At 42.6% G+C, this 23,991-nt stretch overlaps 6 non-coding genes across 6 annotated transcripts; 4 read left to right on the top strand and 2 right to left on the bottom strand.

Annotated features, from left to right (window-relative positions):
- Nucleotides 1-3,939: 3,939 nt before the first annotated feature.
- Nucleotides 3,940-4,012, bottom strand: trnaa-agc (transfer RNA alanine (anticodon AGC)). The gene has a single exon. It is a non-coding gene; the product is annotated as a tRNA-Ala (tRNA).
- Nucleotides 4,013-8,820: 4,808 nt separating this feature from the next.
- On the bottom strand, nucleotides 8,821-8,892 carry trnaa-ugc (transfer RNA alanine (anticodon UGC)). The gene has a single exon. It is a non-coding gene; the product is annotated as a tRNA-Ala (tRNA).
- Nucleotides 8,893-17,775: 8,883 nt separating this feature from the next.
- trnae-uuc (transfer RNA glutamic acid (anticodon UUC)) lies at nucleotides 17,776-17,847 on the top strand. Its single transcript has one exon. It is a non-coding gene; the product is annotated as a tRNA-Glu (tRNA).
- A 3,056-nt stretch (nucleotides 17,848-20,903) lies between these two features.
- On the top strand, nucleotides 20,904-21,020 carry LOC116684230 (U5 spliceosomal RNA). Its single transcript, XR_004330776.1, has one exon. It is a non-coding gene; the product is annotated as a U5 spliceosomal RNA (small nuclear RNA).
- Nucleotides 21,021-21,260: 240 nt separating this feature from the next.
- On the top strand, nucleotides 21,261-21,348 carry trnay-gua (transfer RNA tyrosine (anticodon GUA)). Its single transcript is given in 2 exon segments — nucleotides 21,261-21,297; nucleotides 21,313-21,348. It is a non-coding gene; the product is annotated as a tRNA-Tyr (tRNA).
- Nucleotides 21,349-22,067: 719 nt separating this feature from the next.
- Nucleotides 22,068-22,140, top strand: trnak-uuu (transfer RNA lysine (anticodon UUU)). The gene has a single exon. It is a non-coding gene; the product is annotated as a tRNA-Lys (tRNA).
- Nucleotides 22,141-23,991: the final 1,851 nt, after the last annotated feature.

Genomic DNA, 23,991 nt, shown 5'->3' with positions numbered 1-23,991 from the left:
CAAAGTGTACACACACCCATCAGAATCAGCTTTATTCGCCAGGTATGAGGACACATACGAGGAATTTTTCTTTGGAGCATTGTTGCTCACACTGTGCTTACACATACAACAAAACAAAAAACACCAAAACTAAAAATATACACACTAATATATACACAATATATACATACTCTAAACAGAACAATATAGAGGTAGGAGTGAACAAAGAGTTCAATAAAAATTAGTTAAATATGGAGCATAGTGCAAGGATACTGGGATAAATAGTATTATGTTATATTACAATATGAACAGTATGAACATTATGGACAGTTCTGAAATATAAAATGAGAATGATGAATAAATAATGGATAAGTGAGATATGAGAATGAGAATGGTGAATAAATAATAAGTGAGATGTGAGAATGGGAATGATGAATAATACTAAATAAGTGGAACCAGTGAACAGGTGCTGTAGAAACAGGGTTACTGGGTTGTTGACCAGAATTGAACCTGACACTGACGGTAAGAAGTCAGCTGTTCATCAGAGAGATAGCTTGTGGGTAGAAACTGTTCCTGAATCTGTTGGTTTTGGCGAACAGTGCTCTGTAGCAGCTGCCAGAGGGCAGAAGCTGGAACAGGTTGTGTCCGGGGTGAGATGGGTCTGCAGTGATGGTTCCTGCCCGTTTCCTGACTCTGGAGGTGTATAGGTCATGGACAGAGGGCAGGTTAGCACCGATGATCTTTTCTACAGTCCTAACTGTCCGTTGTAGTCTGCTCCTGTCCATTTTGGTGGCAGATCCAAACCAGACAGTGATGGACGTGCAGAGGACAGACTAGACGATGGCTGTGTAGAAGTGGACCAGCAGCTCTTTAGGCAGGTTGAGCTAGGGCTGCACAATTAATCGAATTTTAATCACGATCACGATTTGGACTTTCCACGATCAAATTTGCGTGATTGAGCGATTATTTTTTATAAAGCATCATTTCATAGAACGCTCCGGGTTTTTTGCAAAGCCCATCTCCCGCTCCATAAAGCCGTCTGCTCATGAGCCAGTCAGAGTAGTTCACTGCACCCCGTGCAGCTAAGTTTCTAGATGTAGACAGTCCCAGAGAACAGAGTAGCGTGAGGAAAACTCAACAGATAGCAGTCGGTAATACGTCGGTCTCAAGGTTTACCAGTTTACCATTAAACGCAACACTTTGTCCCATTTGTTGTTTTTCAGACAACAGCAGTGACCAGTGCTAGTCTGTGCTAGTTAGCGTCTGTTAGCTGTTAGCTAATAGCGTCTGTTAGCTGTTAGCTCCTCTAGGACGCACCGGTGCTAATGTCCTCGCATCCGCTGCAATGCTGTTTATATGGATATGGTTTAATTTTGCGTTACATGACCCATTTCGTCTGTAAAGCCGTGCCTGTGTTGGATCTTTCTACGCTCTCTCGTCCTACTCTCTCCTCTACTCTCCGCGCCCCGCCACACAGCGGCCGCCGGTCCACACTTCTGATATTTGTCCACAGTTTTAATTTTTCATTAACACAGCTGTATATTGTTAAGTATGAGGGGGCAAACCTGTATTTGTACCAGTGTTTCCGCGGGTAACTGTTATTGCGGCCGCTACGGCGAAGAACACAGAAGAAGTTATTGAATGCAACTACCTTCAGTTGGTAGAGTAACAGCGTGGGAGACGGAGCTGCTGGACCAGGACCAGAGATGTGACCCATGGCCAGAATATCATAGTTCATAAAAATGCAGCGCAGTGACGATACAGACGTTTAATACACACGACGTGTGTATCCGCCGTTCGACCCGTGCTGGACCCGTTCATAATGAGTCAGCCGTCTCTCTGTGAGTAGCGTCCATCACACTCCCTCTCGCAGTTATAAATAGCCTATGTGACAATAAAATTTGTTTTGGTTAAAATCAACAAATAATCGTGAGAATAATCGCGATCAAAATTTTGATCAAAATAATCGCGATTATCATTTTGGCCATAATCGTGCAACCCTAGGTTGAGCTTCCTGAGCTGGCGCAGAAAGTACAGTCTCTGCTGGGCCTTTTTGATGATGGTGTCTGTGTTGTTCTCCCAATTTAGTTCCTGGGATATAGTGGATCCCAGAAACCTGAAGGATTCCACAGCAGACACAGGGCTGTTGAGAATGGTGATGGGGGGAAGAGTGGGGGGGTCTCTTCCTGAAGTCCACTTTCATCTCCACAGTTTTGAGCGTGTTGAGCTCAAGGTTGTTCTGACTGCACCAGAGAGCCAGCTGATCCACCTCCCGTCTGTAGGCCGACTCATTACTGTCCCGGATGAGGCAGATGACGGTTGTGTCGTCAGCGAACTTCAGGAGTTTAACAGATGGGTCTCCTGAGGTGCAGTCATTGGTGTAGAGGGAGAAAAGCAGTGAAGATCTGAGTGAAGATGGGGGCCAGCTGGTCTGCACAGATTTTCAGGCAGGATGGAGACACACCGTCTGGGCCAGGAGCCTTTCTGGTCTTCTGCCTCTGGAAGAGCTGGCGCACATCGACTTCACAGATCGTGAGTGCAGGTGAGGGGACAGAGGGGGGTAGGTGACAGTGTACAGGTGGGGGAAGGTGACTGACTGAAGTGTGAGTTGGTGAGTTGGTGTGACAGAGGGGTGTGACTGTGATCTTTTCAAACCTACAGTAAAAGCTGTTCAGCTCGTCAGCCAGCCGTTGAGAACCAGCAGTGTTGGGGGATGGTCTCCTGTAGTTAGTGAGAGTCTGCAGGCCTCTCCACACTGACCGAGGATTGTTGTTTGAAAAGCTGCTTTCCAGCTTATTAGAATAGCTCCTCTTAGCTGCTTTGATCTCTTTGGTCAGTGTGTTCCTGGCCTGGTTATACAGGACTCTGTCTCAACTTCTGAAGGCCTCCTCTTTTGAGTGACGGAGCTGCCTGCGTCTGGCTGTGAGCCAGGGTTTTTGGTTGTTATATGTGCAGAAGGTTTTTGTTGGCACACACATGTCCTCACAAAAGCTGATGTAAAATGTCACAGTGTCAGTTAGTTTGTCCAGATCAGTGGCTGCAGCCTCAAAAACACTACACTAGTATGTCAAAAAATTCATAAAAGTCATAGTATAGTATGACAAAAATTCATAAAATGTCATAAAAAGTCATAGTACAATATGTCAAAAAATATTAAGTCGTAGTATAGTATGACAAAAATTCATAAAATGTCAAAAAAGTCATAGTATAATAAGTTGAAAATTTGTAAAATTCATAGTATAGTATGTCAAAAAATCATAAAATGTCATAAAAGTCATAGTCTAGTATGTCAAAAAATTCATAAAAAGTCATTCAAAATATTCATAAAAGTCATAGTATGTCGAAAAATTTCACCAAAAGTCAAAATATAATGTCGAAAATTAATAAAAGTCATAGAATAGTATGACAAAAATTCATAAAATGTCATAAAAAGTCATAGTATAGTATGTCGAAAAATTTCATAAAAAGTCATAGTATAATATGTCAAAAATTAATAAAAGTCGTAAGGTAGTATGACAAAAAATCATAAAATGTCATAGTATAACATGTCAAAAAATTCATAAAAGTCACAGGATAGTATGTTGAAAAAATCATAAAAAGTCACAAAACGTCATAGCATAACATGTAAAAAATCCATAAAAGTCATAGTTTAGTATGACAAAAAAATCATGAAAGTCATACTATAGTTTGTCAAAAAATTCATAAAACTCATAGTACACTATGTCGAAATATTCATAAAAGTAATTGTTTAGTATGTCAAAAAAAACATAAAAAAATCATACTGTAGTATGTTGAAATATTTATAAATATTCATAGTATAGTTGCTAAAAAATTCAAAAAAAGTCATAAAAAGTCATAGTACAGTATGCCGAAATATTCCTATAAAGTTGTAGTATAGTATGTCGTAACAAGTCCAAATTTATAGTTCTTGTTGTAAAACAAGAAGAATCTAAAGTCCTCTGGAGAATGCGGGCATTGATCCCGCTACCTCTCGCATGCTAAGCAAGCGCTCTACCATTTGAGCTAATTCCCCTTTTCAAAAAAATCATAGTATGGCATGACAAAAAAATTATAAAAATTCATAGTATAATATGTCAAAAAAATCATAAAAGTCATAGTATAGTATGTCAAAAAATTCAAAACAAATCATAGTATATGTCAAAAATTCATAAAAGTCATAGTATAGTATGACAAAATATTCATAAAATGTCATTAAAAGTCGTAGTATAGTATGTCGAAATATTCCTGAAAAGTCGTAGTATAGTATGTCGTAACAAGTCCAAATTTATAGTTCTTGTTGTAAAACAAGAAGAATCTAAAGTCCTCTGAGAATGCGGGCTCTACCATTTGAGCTAATTCACCTTTTCAAAAAAATCTTGGTGTAGTATGACAAAAAAATTATAAAAATTCATAGTATAATATGTCAAAGAAATCATAAAAGTCATAGTATAGTATGTCAAAAAATTCAAAAAGAATCATAGTATAATATGTCAAAAATTCATAAAAGTCATAGTAGTCCAAGTCCAAATTTATAGTTCTTGTTGTAAAACAAGAAGAATCTAAAGTCCTCTGGAGAATGCGGGCATTGATCCCACTACCTCTCGCATGCTAAGCAAGCGCTCTACCATTTGAGCTAATTCCCCTTTTAAACAATAGTCATAGTATAGTATGACAAAAATTCATAAAAAGTCATAGTATAGCATGTAAAAAATTCATAAAAAGTCATAATACTATGTAAAATATTAATAAAAAGTCTAAAAAAATCATAAACAGTCATAGTATATTATTTCAAAAAATTCATAAAAGTCATAGTATAGTATGTCAAAAAATTCACAAAGTCATAGTATAGAATGTCAGAAAATTCATAAAAAGTCATAAAAAGTCATAGTATACTATGTCAAAATTCATAAAATGTCAAAAAAATCAGTCAACAGTCATAGTGTAGTAAGTCAAAACATTCATAATATGTCACAGTATAGTATTTCAAAAACTTCATAAAAGTCATAGTATAGTATGTCAAAAAATCATAAAAGTCTTAGTATAGTATTTCAAAAATTTATAAAAGTCATAGTGTAGTATGACAAAAAAATCATAAAAAGTCATAGTATAGTATGTCAAAAAATTCATAAGTCATAGGATAGTATGTCAAAAAAATCATAAAAGTCTTAAAAAGTCATGGTATAACATGTATAAAATTCATAAAAGTCATAGTTTAGTATGACAAAAAAATCATGAAAGTCATACTATAGTATGTCAAAAAATTCTAAAAAAGTTAAAGTATAATATGTCAAAAATGTGTAAAAGTCATAGTATAGTATGACTAAATATTCATAAAATGTCATAAAAAGTCATAGTATAGTATGTCGAAATATTCTTAAAAGTCATTGTTTAGTATGTGGAAAAAACATAAAAAGTCACACTGTAGTATGTCGAAATATTCCCAAAAAAGAAGAATCTAAAGTCCTCTGGAGAATGCGGGCGTTGATCCCGCTACTTCTCGCATGCTAAACAAGCGCTCTACCATTTGAGCTAATTCCCCTCTTCAAAAAAAGGTCATAGAATAGTATATCAAAAATTCACAAAAAGTCATTAAAGCCAGAGTATGTCAAAAAAATCATAAAAATTCATAAAAAGTCATAGTTTAGTATGTCGAAATATTCATTCATATTCTCATGTAACCTTTAACTATGTAACTATTGCAATACGCGCCTCACAGGGATCCCTGAGAAAAGCCTTCAGAAGCTGCAGTACATCCAAAACAGCGCTGCTAGGATCCTGTTGAGGGTGTGCAAAAATGACCACATCCCCCCCATCCTCAAATCACTCCACTGGCTTCCTGTCTCACTCAGGATTGAGTACAAGGTCTCCCTCCTTACCCATCACTGCATCCATGGTGAAGCCCCCCCCCTCCACCTCAAGGAACTCCTCACCCCACAGACCTCAACTCGGACCCTTCGATCTGCCTCAAGGTATCTCCTGAAACCTCCCAGGACAAGCTCCGTACAATGGGAGATCGGGCTTTCTGCTCAGCTTGCCTAGGCTTGGTGGATCAATCCTATCCAGTAGCCAGTCTGCAGAAGAGGTATACGTACCTGGCAATCCGTGCTGCGCTAGCTATGCCTTGCAGAAGCATGTCTCAGATCACTGGGCGTCTGAAGATGTTTCTACGTGGATAACTGCCTCCTGAACCTGCCAACATCAAGGAATGCCACACTGCTAGTGGGCAAGCTACGGGCCCTCCGAGTAGGGTGACCAGACGTCCCCGGTTTCCGAGGACAGTCCCCGATTTTAGCGACCTGTCCCCGGCTGGATCTGTCCCTGGAAATGTCCCCGGTTTTCACTGTGACTGACAGACCCGAAATTGGAATGAAAGAAAGAAAACACTAACAAAACGTAGCCGATGGTCGCTCACCCAACACACCCTACACCCGCAGGCTCCAGGCAGCCAGAGCCAGCGCTGCTCAGAGAGGTTTTAGAAAGCCGTGTTTTACGATGCTAAAATCCCTGATTATTTACATGGAGTCTGGTGGGTTTAGCGAACGCAATTTCGCGGACTTTTATGTTTTAAAAAGGATCTTAATCTTTAACAAAATAGGTTGACCTCCTTAAAAATCCTTTTTATAATGTTGTCAGACACTTAGAATATTAATCTGAGTCTGTTAGCAGCAAAACAAGCACTTTTATGAACGTAAATACAAGCTGGACAATTATCCTATTAACTTACACCGTAGCTTGTTTCTGCCGACTGGAGCGATCTCGTTTAATACTGCATCAAGGAAAATATGTCCTCAATAGTTTTTATTGTATCTGATTCTCAATGAGCTGTTGCAGAAACAAGCCTTGAACAATAAAGCAAAAGCCCTCAGATAAATGTAGTTCAGTAAACATTACAACATTATGAAATATTGAGACTTTCTATCTTGAAATATTAAGACTTTCTATCTTTAAATATTAGGACTATAAGGACTTTCTATTTGGAAATTTTAAGACTTTCTATCTTGAAATATTAGGACTTTCTATCTTGAAGTATTATGATTTTTATCTTGAAATATTAGGACTTACTATCTTGAAACATTCCCCTCTGAGGTGTAGTGGAGTGGAGTATGAAGTAGCAGCAGGGGGGGGTCTAGGATCAGACCTTGGGGGGGGGGCTCAGCCCCTAATAACAACAGCTCTAGGTCTAGTGTCCCCGTTTTAAGTTTTACAAAAGTAAAAACATTACTTGTTTTGGAGGTAAATACGCTTCGGAGCTGAAAATGTCCCCGGATTTTGTCTGAGAAATCTGGTCACCTTACCTCCGAGCCTCCGGAGGGTTGGAGCTGCGCCACTGGGCCAGTAATGTTTCCAGTGTGGTTAATCACCTGCCAAAAGAGGCCAGATCAGACAACCTTGAGCTCTGGCTTAATCAAGAGGTATCAGATGATGCAGTGTACACAGTGTACAAACAACATAATTAGGCCAAATGAACAGAAATGGCTGATGACTGAACTCTGTGTATATTGTGCCTTAAACTTGCATTTCATGCCCTTCTGTTCTTTTTCGCTCAGCATGTTTCCTCAGATCAGAGAGGCGCCAAAAATCAGGGTAGCAGCTGTCGCCATGGTCCCGCTACACGTCCTGCGATGCCATGTTACATCCTACTAGGGATGAGCGAGGACAGCATTATCTGTATCTGTATCTGTTTACCACATGAATTATCTGTATCCGGATCCGTACTCGGACTGGGCGGGGCCTAAACCGGAAGTGTTCCGATTTAACCAGGAAGTGGGTCAGGTTCTCTTGAAATCTGCGGGGCTTTAACCGGTATGTTATTTAAGCATGCAATTGATATGAGTTGATCAAAAATTGTTATATTTATTGCTGATTTGAAAACTATTTACATGACAGCATCAAGCTTCAGATCAATGGTGTTGTCATGGTAACAAACAAACTATATACAGAACGTTTTGCAACAATGAATACAACACATGCGTATAGTAGGTGTGTGTGTGTGTGTGTGTGTGTGTGTGTGTGGTGTGTGTGTGTGTGTGAGTAAGAGAGCAACACAGAGAGAGGGGGGGGGGGCAGCTGACAGTAAAAAAAAAAATCTCCAATGGCAGAGACGCAACGGGAGTTGCATTTAAACCAAGCAGCGTGTCTGAAACCCACGTTCACCAGAAATCTACTGGTTACTATGTAAGGACTACAAACCGAAGTTAAAAACAAACCTGAAGCTGAAGCTCAAGAAACCCTAAACGTTAACGGAACAGATCCGCAGACCCGACTGACTGCCTGACGGAGCGGGAGAGAGAGAGAGAGAGAGAGAGAGCGAGAGAGAGAGAGAGAGAGAGAGAGAGGGAGCGCATTTCTCCATGTTGTGTGTGTGTGTGATTGATCCGAGCGGGTTTGTAGGCGGGGGGGGCGCTGTGATTATCACAGAACGCTGCGCGGCCCGTTGAGGAGTTTTATTCAATCCGAGCACTGATATTGACTCATATTACTCGTATAATACTTGTACTCGGCAAAAGTGCTTAATCCGTACCGGATACTCGTTTCAGCCGGATACTCGGATCACCCCTAGTATAAATCAAAGTTGAAAAATAACATCACTCAAAGAAAGCTACTGCGATGGCTGGGAATCCAACACCGGTCATTTGCTTGGAAGGTAGCTATGCTCACCACTATACCACCATCACTGGACAATGCAATGTTCACTGCAAATCTTGCAACACATCTGGGCATTGAGACAGATTTGCATTAATTACCATAAACACAATAAGGTCACTACAACCCACAACACTTGCTGCTGCATTATTTCTTTCAGAATAACAGCTCTTCTACAGGCAGGACAACAACACTTGTTGGAGATGCCGGGGATTGAACCCGGGGCCTCATACATGCAAAGCATGCGCTCTACCACTGAGCTACATCCCCTTAACGTTATCAGGCTTTTTACTTTTTTCTGAGATCATTGAATAAGAGAAGAAACCTGGGTGAAATATGTAATATTTATGTTGTATATGATTTCAAAACATGGCGGTGGCTTGAAATCCAACCTGGGCAAAATGCTTGCACTGCTGTGGTATAAATCTAGTCAAAAAGTAACACATCTGTTGCCTTTCTGCTGGACAACACAACACTCACTGCAAATCTTGTAACACATCTGGGCATTGAGAAATGCACTGGTGGAGACGGGTGGCTTCCAGTACCTATGAGATAAAACAATATTGTTCATGAAGCCACAAACTATGTAGGGTGTTGTTTTAATGCCCCGGATCCCTAACAGGGAGTATACCTCCTTCAATGGTCAGTTAGTTTTCTGATCGGTTAAGATTTCTGTGGGGATCCCTACCCGTGAAAAATGTTGAAGTAAACTATTGCCACTTGTCTTAGCCTTGGTGTTTCTGAGGGGGAAAGCCTCTGGGTGACATGTTGCTTAACCCTCATGTTGTCCTGGGGTCAAATTGACCCTGTCACGTGCCGTGTTGTGTGTGTGTGTGTGTGTGAGATACTCTGCAGGTGTGTTGATTCTCTGCAGGTGTGCTGCTGAGGGTCGCGCAGCTGAGGCGGGTCAGCTGATTGGTGCCTGAAGGGAGAGAAGGAGCGGCTGTGTGAACTGCTCAGACGGTCTTCCAGGGAGAGGAGAGGCGGCTGTGTGGGAGCTGTTCAGAGCCAGTCCTGGCTACCCATGTGCCAGTCGCCGTCATATAAATAGCCTGTGGTTGCCTGTTGTGGTGTGGACACAAATAAATCTGCCGTATTTAACCGATTGCTTTTCGTCCCGGGGTTTTATTATTATAAGCTGTCTACGACCCCCGCCCTAGGCTACGTTGCTACTTCGGGTCGTAACAGATATGGGGGCTCGTCCGGGAGCCTTTTGGGCCGGTTATCACTGTCTGGTGCGGTAAGTTGTTCTGTTTGATGTTTATGTAGCCCTGTGTGCTGTCTCCGTGGCTTTGCTGGTGTGTGATTGTGAAGCTGCTTCCTCAGTCTAGATAGGGTGGTGTCCAGCTGGGCCTCATCGGCCTTTCCTTCGGACACTTGTTTATTGTTTTGCCTTTTTTGTTTTCGGGGTCAATCCTAGGCGGGGACTGCATTCTCCAAAGGGGGCTGGCGTTTCAGGGTTTCGGCCGCTGATGTGTTGCCTGTAAGTCGCCTCGAGCCTAGCACGGCCTCAGAAGATATTCAGGGTTTAGTATTGGATAGGCAGGTTCTGGGGAAGATTTGTTTCCGTGTGTGCAAAGTTGGAGGCTTGTTGTGTGGGCATATCATTGATGTCAAACATTACTCTTACCGTGTTCGGCGTGATTGTACTAGTAGTGGGTGATGGCCGCTTTTCAATTTGATGAGTTTGTGGCGGACCCTACTTTGGGTGCATTTGACAAGTGTACAAAAAAGGATTTGCATGTGATTGCTGTACATTATGGTATGTCTGTGTCCGTTTCCCTCTGTAAGGCCGAGCTGAAAGCGTTTGTGTTTGCCGGTCTTGTTAGTCAGGGGGTTTTCTCCGTGTCTACACCTGTGTGCGTCCCTGGCCTGCCGGTGAATGCACCTGATGTGACAGATCTGCCCGTTACTCCTGTTGTTGACCATGAGGGGGGTGGTCAATCGCCTGTCACTTTGCCAAAATTCGACCCCATGTCGGTGGAATCGTCTCCGGGTTCTAAGCTGGATGCCAGGTTGAGGGTGCGGTTAATGCGTCTTCAGGTAGAGAGGGAGGAGAAAGAGAGGGATTTTCAGCTCCGCAGAGAGCTAGAGTTGAAGAAATTGGAGTTGGAAGCGGAGACTGCTTTGAGGATGCGTCAGATGGAGATCCATGCTGGGGTGGGGGTTTCCCGTAACACATCCACTGCTGGCGCGCATTCTCGCAGTTCTGTCAGTTTTGACGTGAGTAAGCACATTTCGCTGGTGCCTGTTTTCCGTGAGTCCGAGGTGGAAGCGTACTTTGGTGCGTTTGAGCGTATTGCTGCTGCCTTACAGTGGCCTAAAGATGTGTGGGCTATCTTATTGCAGTGTAAGTTAGTGGGTAAAGCTCAAGAGGCCTGTTCCTCTTTGTCTGTGGAGGACGGGCTGGCTTATGAAAGGTAAAGAGTACTATCCTGCAAGCATATGAGCTGGTGCCTGAGGCCTATAGACAGCGTTTCCGCAGTCTTAGGAGAAGCCAGAGCCAGTCATATGTTGACTTTGCTAGAGAGAAAGGGATTCTTTTTGACAGGTGGTGTGCGGCGTGTAAGGTCGCCGATCTGTCTGCGTTGCGGGAGCTGATGTTGTTAGAAGAGTTTAAGAACTGCCTACCGGAGCGCACTACCGTGTATTTAAATGAGCAGAAAGTGTCCACCCTGCAGCAAGCTGCCACTCTAGCTGATGAGTTTACACTTACTCATAAGGTTGTTTCTAGCAAACGTGATATTTTCCAGCGTGAAGTTATCCATGGTGCAGATCTTCCAGTACCTTATGACAGCGTTCCTTTACGTCCAAGGTCTGACAAACTATGCTTCTTTTGTCGCAGGTCCGGTCATCTGGTTGCTAACTGCGACGCTTGGAAGCGGAAGCAGCAGGGGTCATATCAAAAACAGCCGAAGGGTGTGGGATTGATTAAATCTTCTCCCAGAGTTAAATCCTTGGAATCTGTGGCCCCTGTGATGCCTGATGACTGTTTTAAACCATTTATCTTTAACGGATTTGTGTCTCTTTCAGGAAAACCTCAGGATCAGCATCCGGTGAAGATATTGCGGGACACTGCTTGTTCACAGTCACTGATCCTGTCTGATGTTCTGCCGCTGGGACCCAGCTTAAGCGCGTGTGCAGTTGTGAGGGGCATTGAGATGGGGTTTGTGCCGGCACCGCTATATCAGGTTCATGTACAGTCTGACCTAGTGACAGGGTTTTTTACAGTAGGCGCTCGGTCAGGATTCCCTATAGAAGGTGTTGACTTTATCATGGGGAATGATATTGCAGGGGGGAAAGTTTATCCTGTTCCTGAGGTGGTGTACACTCCACTACCTGAGTCAGAAAACGATGAGCTAGTTCGGGAACATCCTCATGTGTTTGTAGCTAGTGTTACTACTAGAGCGCAGGCTCATAAGCAGACTCAGGAGGTCAGCTTGTCTGACTCCCTGTTTGCTTCTGTATTTTCTGGGGAAGGTATGACCTCTAGTGGTTCGTTTGGCAGTACTTCAGGTGAGCCTGGTGAAAAGTATGATGCCACTGCATCTTTACCGCTTACTCGGGAGGCTCTTGTTACAGCTCAGAAAAATGATCCCTCGCTGGATAAGTGTTGGACATCAGTGGTCAATATGACTGAGTGTAGTGGTCAACTGCCTTTTTTTGTGGAAAATGGGGTGTTGATGCGGAGGTGGACCTCACGGAAAGGGTGGGTGTCGACAGATTCTGAGGAGGACTGGGGGGTGGTTTTTCAGGTAGTAATCCCTGTTGCCTGTCGACAGCATGTTTTAGCACTGGCTCACGAGCACTTATGGTCGGGTCACTTGGGCATCAGAAAAACCTATGATCGTGTTCTTAGGCAGTTCTTTTGGCCAGGAATGAAGGCAGACGTAGTGCGCTTTTGTAAAACCTGTGGTACTTGCCAGATGGTAGGAAAGCCTAATCAGCCTGTGCCCCCCGCGCCGCTGCGACCTATTCCGGCTGTTGGTGAACCTTTTGAGCATGTTTTAGTCGACTGCGTAGGCCCATTGCCAAAAGCTAAGTCCGGGAATCAATTTTTGTTAACCATGATGTGTGTCACTACCCGTTTCCCTGAGGCCATTCCTTTGCGCAAGATAACCGCTAAAGCAGTCACTACCGCCTTGCTTAAGTTTTTTACGACTTATGGTTTACCAAAGACCATACAATCAGATCAGGGGACAAATTTCTTGTCCAGAATCTTTAAGGAGACCCTCCATTCCCTCGGTATTTCCCACTCAGTGTCCAGTGCTTATCATCCTGAGTCGCAGGGTGCGCTTGAGCGCTGGCACCAGACTTTTAAATCCATGCTGAGTAAGTACTGTTATGAGACTGGGAATGACTGGGACGAGGGTGTGCCTTTTGTTCTCTTTGCTGTTCGTGATGCAAAGCAGGAGTCGTTAGGGTTTAGTCCTGCAGAGCTGGTGTTCGGTCACAATGTGCGTGGCCCATTGAAAGTATTAAAGGAGAAATTGGTGGGTGATAGCTCTGGTGGAAAGAATGTGCTGGATTTTGTATCTTGCTGTAGAGAACGTCTGCATCATGCTACCCGTTTGGCCAAGGAGTCACTTTTGTCATTTCAGGGTAACATGAAGAGACGTTTCGATAAGAAGGCGGTCGAGCGACAGTTTGCTGCCGGGGACCAGGTGTTGGTCTTGCTGCCTACCCCAGGCTCTGCCCTTGCTGCCCGGTTTTCAGGTCCGTATGTGGTGGAAGCTAAAGTCTCCTCTACCAACTATGTTATCCGTACGCCTGAGCGTAGACGGAAGACCCGCTTATGCCATATTAACATGCTGAAATCTTTTCACCACAGAGGGGCTGACCTGAAAGGGCCAAAGACGACCCAAACTGTGGCTGTGGTAGGGGTTTCTTCTTTTGTTGGTAGTTCTCAACCGGGACTGGAGGCAGACCTGATGACCCCCTGTGAAAGCCATCTGTGTGGTAGGCTAGCCAACTCGGAGTTCTTGTCCAACCTTGACCAGCAGCTGTCCTATCTTTCCATACCTCATAAACAGGATGTGATTGGCCTGCTCGGCAGGTATACCAGTATATTACAGGATGTACCCTCACGTACAGGTGTGCTGGAGCATGACATTAATGTGGGTAATGCTGCTCCCATTAAACAGCATGCATACCGCTGTCCGCTTGCTAAAAGGGAGGCCATGAGGAAAGAGGTTGGCTACCTGGTAGAGAATGGTCTTGCCAAGCCTAGCTGTAGTCCATGGAGTTCTCCCTGCTTGTTGGCGCCTAAACCTGATGGCAGTCCTCGCTTCTGTACTGATTTTCGTAAAGTGAACGCTGTTACTGTATCGGATTCTTTTCCTTTGCCCCTTATGGATGATTGTGTAGACAGGGTTGGGCCAGCTGTGTGTATAACCAAGCTTGATCTTCTCAAAGGATACTGGCAGGTTCCTTTGACACGGCGGGCCTCTGAGATCTCGGCTTTTGTCACTCCTGATGCTTTTATGCAGTACACGGTGATGCCGTTTGGCATGAAAAACGCCCCTGCCACTTTTCAGCGCCTTATGCAACGTGTGTTAGGGGATGTACCTAACTGCAGTGTGTATCTGGATGACGTGGTGGTCTACTCCAGTGAGTGGGGTAGTCACATGTCCAGTCTGGAAACTGTTTGCCAACGGTTGGCGGACGCCTCCCTTACTCTTAACTTGGCTAAGTGTGAGTTCGGTAAGGCCACTGTCACTTACCTTGGTAAGCAGGTTGGCCAGGGTCAGGTTCGGCCTGTGGATGCTAAGGTAGCCGCGGTTATCTCTCTACCAGTGCCCAGCACTAGACGTGAACTAAGGCGGTTCCTTGGGATGACGGGTTACTATCGCTGTTTCTGTAAGAACTTTTCGGTAGTGGTTGCTCCTCTGACCAGGTTGTGTAGTCCTGTGGTTCCTTTCGTGTGGAATGATGAGTGCAGCCATGCTTTTAACTCTGCTAAGTCTCTCCTCTGTAGTGCTCCAGTGCTGGCTGCTCCTGACCTGGTTCGACCTTTTCAGCTTGAGGTGGATGCCAGTGCCACGGGAGCTGGTGCTGTGTTGTTGCAGGAAGGTGATGGGGACGTGTGTCATCCTGTCTGTTTCTTTTCCACCAAGTTCAAGCGTCATCAGTTGAACTACTCAACCATTGAGAAGGAGACCCTGGCGATGCTCCTTGCCCTACAGCACTTTAATGTTTATGTAGGATGCAGTCCGTTTGCTGTTACTGTTTACACTGACCATAACCCCCTTGTCTTTCTGGCCCAGATGTATAACAGCAATCAGCGTCTAATGCGCTGGGCACTTATGGCCCAGGGTTACAACATCTGCATCAAACACAAGAGGGGTGCAGATAACATTGTCGCTGACGCACTGTCCCGTGGGTGAGACTGGGTTTTGGGGGTCTTAAGTGTGTTTTAACGGTGCATTTTGATGATGCTCCAGGGGTGTGAAAGGAGGGGGGGTTCTCTCTTATGGGAGGGGGTGTCACGTGCCGTGTTGTGTGTGTGTGTGTGTGAGATACTCTGCAGGTGTGTTGATTCTCTGCAGGTGTGCTGCTGAGGGTCGCGCAGCTGAGGCGGGTCAGCTGATTGGTGCCTGAAGGGAGAGAAGGAGCGGCTGTGTGAACTGCTCAGACGGTCTTCCAGGGAGAGGAGAGGCGGCTGTGTGGGAGCTGTTCAGAGCCAGTCCTTGCTACCCATGTGCCAGTCGCCGTCATATAAATAGCCTGTGGTTGCCTGTTGTGGTGTGGACACAAATAAATCTGCCGTATTTAACCGATTGCTTTTCGTCCCGGGGTTTTATTATTATAAGCTGTCTACGACCCCCGCCCTAGGCTACGTTGCTACTTCGGGTCGTAACAGACCCGTTTTCCTATATCAATGTTCTTTTTAACTACCCAAAATAACATGATTGATTCCTCACAACGCTCTTTGGCAAGTACAAATCTCTACTTTCATTAATTTTTTTGTATTTTATTCCATTTTATAGCATTTGAAAGAAATGGAAGTGGTTTTGAAATAGTATTGAGTGAAAGTTGACATATTCCAGTTTGTGATTATCCAACATCTGTTCCTTTAATTTTTCTGTAAATAATTCCTATTTTCTGCTTTTCAAACATAAGGTATAATTTCCTATAAATAAGTTGTATTGACCATAAATTTCAAAAATAAACTTAGTTAAGAAGTTAGTGTTACGTAGTGTAAAAAAAAGTGACAAACATTTGAAAAAGCGTCAAAATCTTTGAAAAAACAGACAAAAACCTTAAAAAGTAAAAAAAAAATGATAAAAAGCGTCAACAAAAGTGTTGACTTTCAATTTTGACAGGAAGACAACACAAGGGTTAAGAAAGGTTTGTCCTTCATAGTTCTAGTTTTTTTCCAGTTCTTCTGGTCACACTTGGCACTATTTCACGTCTTTTGTCTGTAGTTCTCTCTTCTGTCAGGGCTTAACTCTGTCTCCCCCACCTCTTTTTTTGTCTCTTGTTATGTCTCAGCTCCAGCTGTTCCTAGAAGTATTATAATTTTGGGTTGTCCGTCCATCTCTACATACGGACGCACTTCCCATTCTTGTGAATGTGATAACACAGGACCCCCGGGAGGGACTTTCTTTAAATTTGGCAAAAGAATTTACATGAACTCGCAGATTTTGGAGGTTTAAATGTTCAATGTTAAATTTGGCATAGAGAACCACTTGGAGTCGCGGATGAACTGATTTCTATTTTGGAGGTCAAAGGTCAAGGTTACTTTTTCGTTACGTCTCCAGAACTGTATATGTATTTCTCCTGAACTGGTGAACTTGAGATATGTAAAGCCCCAGTGGCCCGCGGGGGCCTGGCGCGTATAGGTGGCATTCGCTGACAGCCAATGAAGTTGCAGCATTATTAGTGCTGTCCGAGGTGCTGAACCAGCCGAGTTTTTTTCCTGAACATTTGATAATTATTATCTGGACGCAGGTTCGAATCCCAGTTGGGGCTATGTGTGTGATGCATTATTAAAGATAACTAGGTATTTATTACAATTTTTTATCTTAAGTCAAGTAAATACCTTAAATTATACAACTTATTGTAGGGAATGATTACAAAAAATACTAAAGCAAAACAAAACTAAAAACATATAATAACATGGTTGCACTTGACTTACTCATGGCTATTAACCACTTATATGATATAGGAGTACAGCCATCTGCTCGAGAGCAGCAGAAAACCCTAGTCCACCCAGTCCAAACCATCACGGTAAGCCTCACTGGGTGTCCAAACTAAAATGATAAGAGGCAACTTGGTAGACTCCTTACTGATGTTTATATATTTACTCACAATGCCCTTTTTTTTTAAAACACCAAGCAATCACAAGTGTTACATGTGAATAATCAATGTGTGAGTAATCAGGAAGCATAAAAGATAGTTGCAAGGTCAACCAAATGTTTAACTTTACAACCTGTAAGCTGTTGGAGCCTTGGTTGCCACCTTCCCTCACAATGTGAATTACAGATTTTCCAGCCCGTAGGTATGCACAGCAGAGGATCGAAACCATCCTCTGCTATTTCCTATGCTTTGTATCAGCAGTAAGTCTATTTCCAGTCTGTTGATGTTTAACAAAGCATCGGATGCTGCAAGTGTTTGAAGTGAAATGTCTCTGCCTGCTGAAGAGTAAACTTAATGGCATCTCAAATTTGCTGATGCCTGCCATAACACATTTGTTTGGATTTTTGTGTGCCTTCAATATCCCACATGTGGATATTATGAAAGAAACTGTCAAGCAAACACTAGCAAAGCTTTTAAAGGTTCCATGGTGTAATGGTTAGCACTCTGGGCTCTGAATCCAGTGATCTGAGTTCAAATCTCGGTGGAACCTGTTTTTAAGCAACAGCACAGGTGAAAAAGATCAACCTTTCAACTTTCCACATCTAGTTTAAAGTAAGCTTACAGGTTCAAAATGGAGCTGAACACGGAGGAGGATTCCTCCCTAACGGCTGCTCTGCTCTGCTCCGTGCCCCCGCTGTCCGGTAATAGTTAAAGCAGATAAAAACCTAAAGAACACTCAAAAGCTTCAAGATAAAACTTATTGAAGAAGCTTCGTTCTCATTCAAGAGAAGCCCTGTTTCCAGCCAGACTATGAATTGATTCATGAAATCCCTGTTATTAGTATATAGTCAGTCCCATATGGTCTAGCGGTTAGGATTCCTGGTTTTCACCCAGGTGGCCTGGGTTCAACTCCCGGTATGGGAATTGGTATCTAGCCGATGAAGGTCTGCAGCAAGATCTGTGACATCTGTGTCATTGGTCCTGTATTAAATGAGAGCTGTGTTAACCCTATGCCCTGATATGCATTTCCCCAAACCTAGCTCATATAATGATAATAAATAGATATAATATATGTCTCTATGATCAAATATCTATTGTAAAACTTTAACTAGACATGGTGGTGGTGAAAAGTTGAAAAACTGAATCCTGACTGTATGTATTTATGTGCCCTGTTTCTGGCATATCTATAGATGTATTCATAAAATCACTGTTATTATTCAACGTGTCAGTCTCATATGGTCTAGCAGTCTGGATTCTGCCTTAATAGAGTTACAGTCTTAAGGAGTCCTCTGGAGACTACAATCAGTCGATCTGAGAAAGCTTTCAGTTAGTTTGATTTTACATTCATTTGGCCTAAGTGGTGTCCAAAAGGTCTTGGGTGCTGCTCTTAAAGACTTCTAATAGTAAAGAAAACCCTGGTTTTCACCCAGGTGGCCCTGGTTCAACTCCCGGTATGGGAATTGGTATTTAGCTGGTGAAAGTCTGCAGAAAGATCTGTACGATCTCTGACATTGCTCCTCTATTAAATCAGAGCTGTAGTTACGTACGTAAAAAGGCAAAAAAGTGAAAGATTGGCTCAAGAAGTGTTTAATAAAGATGAACAAGTACAGCTGTATCTGTATCTGTTAACCATATGAATTATCTGTATCTGTCTCTGACGGGGCCAAACCCGGAAGTGGACAGGATTTAGGCTGAATCCCATTTCTTTGTCTTACCCCTACCCCTTACCCCTTGCCCCTTACCCCTTGGCCCTTGAAACAAGGGGTAGGGGTAAGGGGTGAAAACCCACCCCTATGAAATGGGACACCACTTGGTGACATCACCATGCAGTATTGATCACAAACTTCCAAGATGCCGTCTAGGTCTGTTGATTGTGTGGGTTTGGACAACAGTGGCATATGCATTTATATATTTATATATTTTATAGTTATTTTAGGTTCACTTTGGTGTTGCAGAGGCAGATGTTCTTATCTGTGTAGTACTTAGGTCTGTTTGTAATCTGTATACACATGTATCGTGTATACATACATATACACCCTGTCTGCATGGTGTGTTGTATATCTGTTTTAGTTATCACCGTTTTGAATGTCATTGATGTTCACAAAAACATTTTGTTAACAAAAATCTGTCTTTATTGCTGATAAATTGAACATAACAGGCAAAAACATTACATAAAATTATGTTACAGAACCAGTATCTACTATTAGAACCATAACTAACATGTCACACACAATAAAAAGGCACTCATGTGTGTAAAACTAAAAAAATTCACACAACAACACAGACAAACAAATTAACTACAGCTGTTCTGATATTCCAGACCAGTCTGAAGCCTGTTGGCCAGTAACCCCCCCCCCCCCCCCTCACATTTCATCAGTGTCCCATATCAAAACAACAATATACAAGTGCATGAAGAGGAATTAATTACAAATTATTACAATGACACAGTACCAATGCAATAATGAATGGGTACAACATGAACACATTATTTAAGAAACTTCTGCTCGCTTTCAGCCCCAAAGTGGATCAGCTGCTGTTTCCTCCTGTTTCAAGTAAGCTTGCGTCCTACCTTGGTTTTGTAATTCACTGTCTATGGTTCCAAGGGCCATACACCCCTTACCCCTTGTTCAAAAAGAGTATTGGGACAGCACTAGGTTTCACGTGAACGCGCAAAACCAGGGGAAGGGGTAAGATAGAGAAATGAGATTCAGCCCAAGACCTCCTGGAACACAAACTAAGTGGTATGCCCCTTTTTAATACCTCAGAGTATCAGACAACACAACAAGCACTTTAAACGTACATGATTTACAGTTTCTACTTTACTATTTATCTATTACAGTATTGTACTGTAGTATATATTGTTTTGTGTTTATGCTGCAGTTTTTATGGGTGTTAGATCAGGTTTGAGTGCTGTAATTTCTGTTTTTACGGATGAAATAACTTAACATACCATTATGGACAACTAATGCATCTCTCAGCATTAATTTTCAGTTTGGGTTACAAGATTTGCAGTGATTGTTGTATTGTCCAGCAGAAAGGCAACAGTAGTGTGTTACTTTTCGACTATAATTTATACCATAGGTTTTGAAGCCATATACAACATTCCAATTACATGTTTTACCACAGTTTCTTCTTTTATTCAGTGATATTTATATCTCCTTGCGGGAGTCATCCCAAAAGGATTAATAAAGATAAGTTTAAGTATATCTCAGAAAACAATCCAAAAAAACATGAAAATCTTCCAGGGATGTAGCTCAGTGGTCTTTTATACCTCAGGCTGTCAGACAGCCCAACAAGCACTTTAAATGTACATGTTTTACAGTTTCACTGTATTTATGTACTTGTACTGTAGTGTAGTATATGGCATCAAACTCCAGTTTGTTACGTATCTGTACTGTAGTGCAGTTTTATTTATTTTGTAATGCTCCAGTTTCTTTCCAGTGTTACAGCAGGTATGAGTACTGTAGTTTCCATATTTATGGATGAAAATCAACCTGTCATGCAATTAAGTTTACTCTTCAGCAGGTGGAGACATTTCACTTCAGACACTTTGTTAAACATGGAAATAGACTTCATGCTGATACAAAGCATAGGAAATAGCAGAGGATGGTTTTGATCCATTGACCTCTGGGTTATGGGCCCAGCACGCTTCCGCTGCGCCACTCTGCTCTGGAAACCTGTCCCAACCAAGGATCCAACAACTTAAGGGTTGTAAAGTTAAACATTTGGTAGACCTTGCGACTATCTTTTATGTGAGCTTCCTGATTACTCACACATTGATTATTGACATGTAACACTTGTGATTGGCTGGTGTTTTAAAAACAGGGCATTGTGAGTGCAGATATAAACATCAGTAAGGAGTCTACCAAGTTGCCTCTTATCATTTTAGTTTGGAAAGCGGCACACCAAGTCAGTTTTACCGTGATGGTTTGGACTGGGTCGACTAGGGTTTTCTGCTGCTCTCGAGCAGACGGCTGTACTCACTCTGGTTTCTCTTCATAACACACAAGTCTTTCGCCTTTTACTAAAGACTTCCTTGAAGGGGAACGCCGATGAGTTGAAACTATTTTTGGTGGGCTTTGGTGTTAGGCTGAGCCTTTTGTACTTGTGAAAAACAAATATGCTGTCCTTAACTAGACTCAGATTATTAACAGCAGCTAAATATTAGAAGCAAGACCCTCGCCAATTTTCATGGGCCGTGGACAGCGACTGAGACGACAGGACTCCCCCTGGCTGAAATATGGCAAGAATCTCTCTGCTGGGTGGGATACTTGTCAAGTGATCTACGAGTTTATGTGAATGTTTTTGTTTCCCTCCATGGGATGTTATATTCGTTCCCTTCGATAGCTCAGTTGGTAGAGTGGAGGACTGTAGAGGCATAAAGTTGAAATCCTTAGGTCGCTGGTTCAAATCCGGCTCGAAGGAGCAGGCTTTTCCAGAGTTTTCCTTTGGGGTTCTATAAAGTATTTCTGATTCTGATGTAGAGATGGACAGGCGACCCAAAAGCATAATACTTCTTGCCGAGACAAAAAAAAAGAGGTGGGGGAGGTAGAGTTAAAGAACCTTTTTTCAGGACACCCACATTTTGTCACTCAATATGGCAGAAATCCTGCAAACAGCTACGATGACCGTTTATCTGTGTGGATTTTAAAATCTATCTGTCAACCCTGTCTGGCCCGTATTGGATGGAATGATGTCAATTTGCACTTTTCATCTGTTATACATAACAACCTGGATGCAACAAAGAACCCTTTTCTCCTGTTTTGTACACAACCCAAAGTTTTACAAAACAAAAGATAACTTTCACCGAATCCCTCAGTTAAATTATAGTCAGTAACTTTACATGTGTTGACAATAAAGATGCTCACAAAACGCTGAACTTGCAATTGCGTTTCTCGTGCACTTTCATGTCCTCTTAAATACAAAAAACTGGTAAGTTCTTTATTCCCAATATCATGTCTCAGACAGTAGTTTGAGATGAAAACACCTGCCAGATGGGAAATAAACTGAAAATGGGTCAACAATTTGCAATTATCTTTAAAGTTATGATATATAACTTCTATAACAAAGGTTTGGACACAGTGACCACTTACTTCATTTTGTAGTTCAGGAGATTGTTTTTTCCACAGGTGGCAGGTTTAGAAGCCTGGGTAGCTCAGTCGGTAGAGCATCAGACTTTTAATCTGAGGGTCCAGGGTTCAAGTCCCTGTTCAGGTGTAAATTTGCACATTCTGCTAGATGAGTTGTCCATTTGGCATGCCTGAATGCTTCAAAAACTTCCAAGTCATTTGTGTTCCATGCACAATTCTTTAAAAAGAATTGTGGCTGTTTTTCAAGCAGGTTGTATCAAAACAATGTGGTGGTAAGTCTAAATGAACAATGGGCAACCTACATCCATCTTGCTAGCACCCAAATCTCTGTACTCATCCCTGCTTGGATAGAAGGTCATCTGGTGCATGTTTCCTCTCACGAGGGCTAAGTGTGTGGTCTGCTGCATTCCCCAAACTGTGTCGTGTCTTCCCTTTCTCTGTGTGTCGTGTCTGTCTTGCCGTGAGGGCGTTCCAGGGGATCTAGAGGCGTGGCTTTCCATCTACGTTCGTCATCCACTCAGCTGTTCCTCATCAATCATCACCCACTGCAATACATAAACCCGGGCTGACCGCCTCTTCAGCGCCAGATCATTACAGGCACTATTGTGGTAACTTGGCTCCTAGTCATTTGCGCTCGTGTTGTTGTTTCTTTTTGTATTCTAGTAATAACTTTCTTTTGGTCTTATTTATTTTTTCTAATTCTACACCAGGTTGTGTGATTGTGTGTGTGTGTGGGTGTGTGTGTGTGTGTGAGTAAGAGAGAGACAGAGAGAGAGAAGAGAGAGAGAGAGAAAGAGAGAGGGGGGGGTGGGGGGGCAGCTGACTGTCAAAAAAAAAAAATCTCCAATGGCAGAGATGCAACGGGAGTTGCATTTAAACCAAGCAGCATGTCTGAAACCCACGTTCACCAGAAATCTACTGGTTACTAAGTCTGTAAGTACTACAAACCGAAGTTAAAAACAAACCTGAAGCTGAAGAAACCTATAGTCAGAAAGCTCAATCTGGCAGTGGAGCCATAAAAACACCACATGCCAAACAAACTACTTAACAATTGCCTTTCGAGTCACTATCTGATCACATTGACTTGATAGAAAATTTCTATTTTAATGTTTTTAAGTGGCTCGTTGGTCTAGCGGTATGATTCTTGCTTCGGGTGTGAGAGGTCCTGGGTTCAACTCCTGGACGAGTCCTGAAGTCAGGAGCTGTTACTTTCCTAAACTGAAATTTAAAATCAAGTTTAACGTTAAATTAACCCAGATTAGGATAAATTAAGATTGTATTAGAGCATGCTGGCAATTTTTCATGTCCTGCTTCAACTGCCCGCAACAGAAAAGACAAAGAGGAACAATGAGCAGGACATGGCTCTCCTTTTTCATACATCGCGTCTCTGCCTGTCAGAGATTATTATATTTATTTTCTAATTTATTCAATCTATTTGATCCTAGAACACAGCCCCCCCCCCACCCCCGCCTTGATCAACCCATATCAATTGCATGATTAAAATAACATACCCCAGCCCATTTCAAGACGACCCGACACCCTTCCGGATTAAATCCTGTCACTCTCGGGTTAGGCAGTCGGCTGTTAACCGAAAGGATGGTGGTTCAAGTCCACCCAGGGATGTTTGTTGCTTAAATAACCTGGAGAGAGTCAACTCTGGGATTTATTCTTCTGCGGGAGACCATAGAGCAGCCCAAAGATAACACAAGTGGCCATACCTCTATTAGAAGGTACAGTTCTGCAATCCATGTACTGTACATATTAATCTTTACAGTCATTGGTATGCAGGTCACTTGATGTAAAACAAGCAAATACATAAGGTCCCACCCAACAGTTTTGTGATACGTGGCGTACAACTGGATGTCAATGATCAAGCTTGTTCCTGTGACCAAGAAACCACCAGTAAAATTACTAATATATCATCAGTTAGCTATTGCACCCCCACTGCTGCTGTATGTGGACTGTGGCTGCTGCATCA

Source organism: Etheostoma spectabile, unplaced genomic scaffold (assembly GCF_008692095.1).
Source record: "Etheostoma spectabile isolate EspeVRDwgs_2016 unplaced genomic scaffold, UIUC_Espe_1.0 scaffold00019277, whole genome shotgun sequence".
Classification (NCBI taxonomy): domain Eukaryota; kingdom Metazoa; phylum Chordata; class Actinopteri; order Perciformes; family Percidae; genus Etheostoma; species Etheostoma spectabile.
Note: the sequence above shows the minus strand (reverse complement) of the source record. Positions and strands in the feature narration are given on the sequence as shown.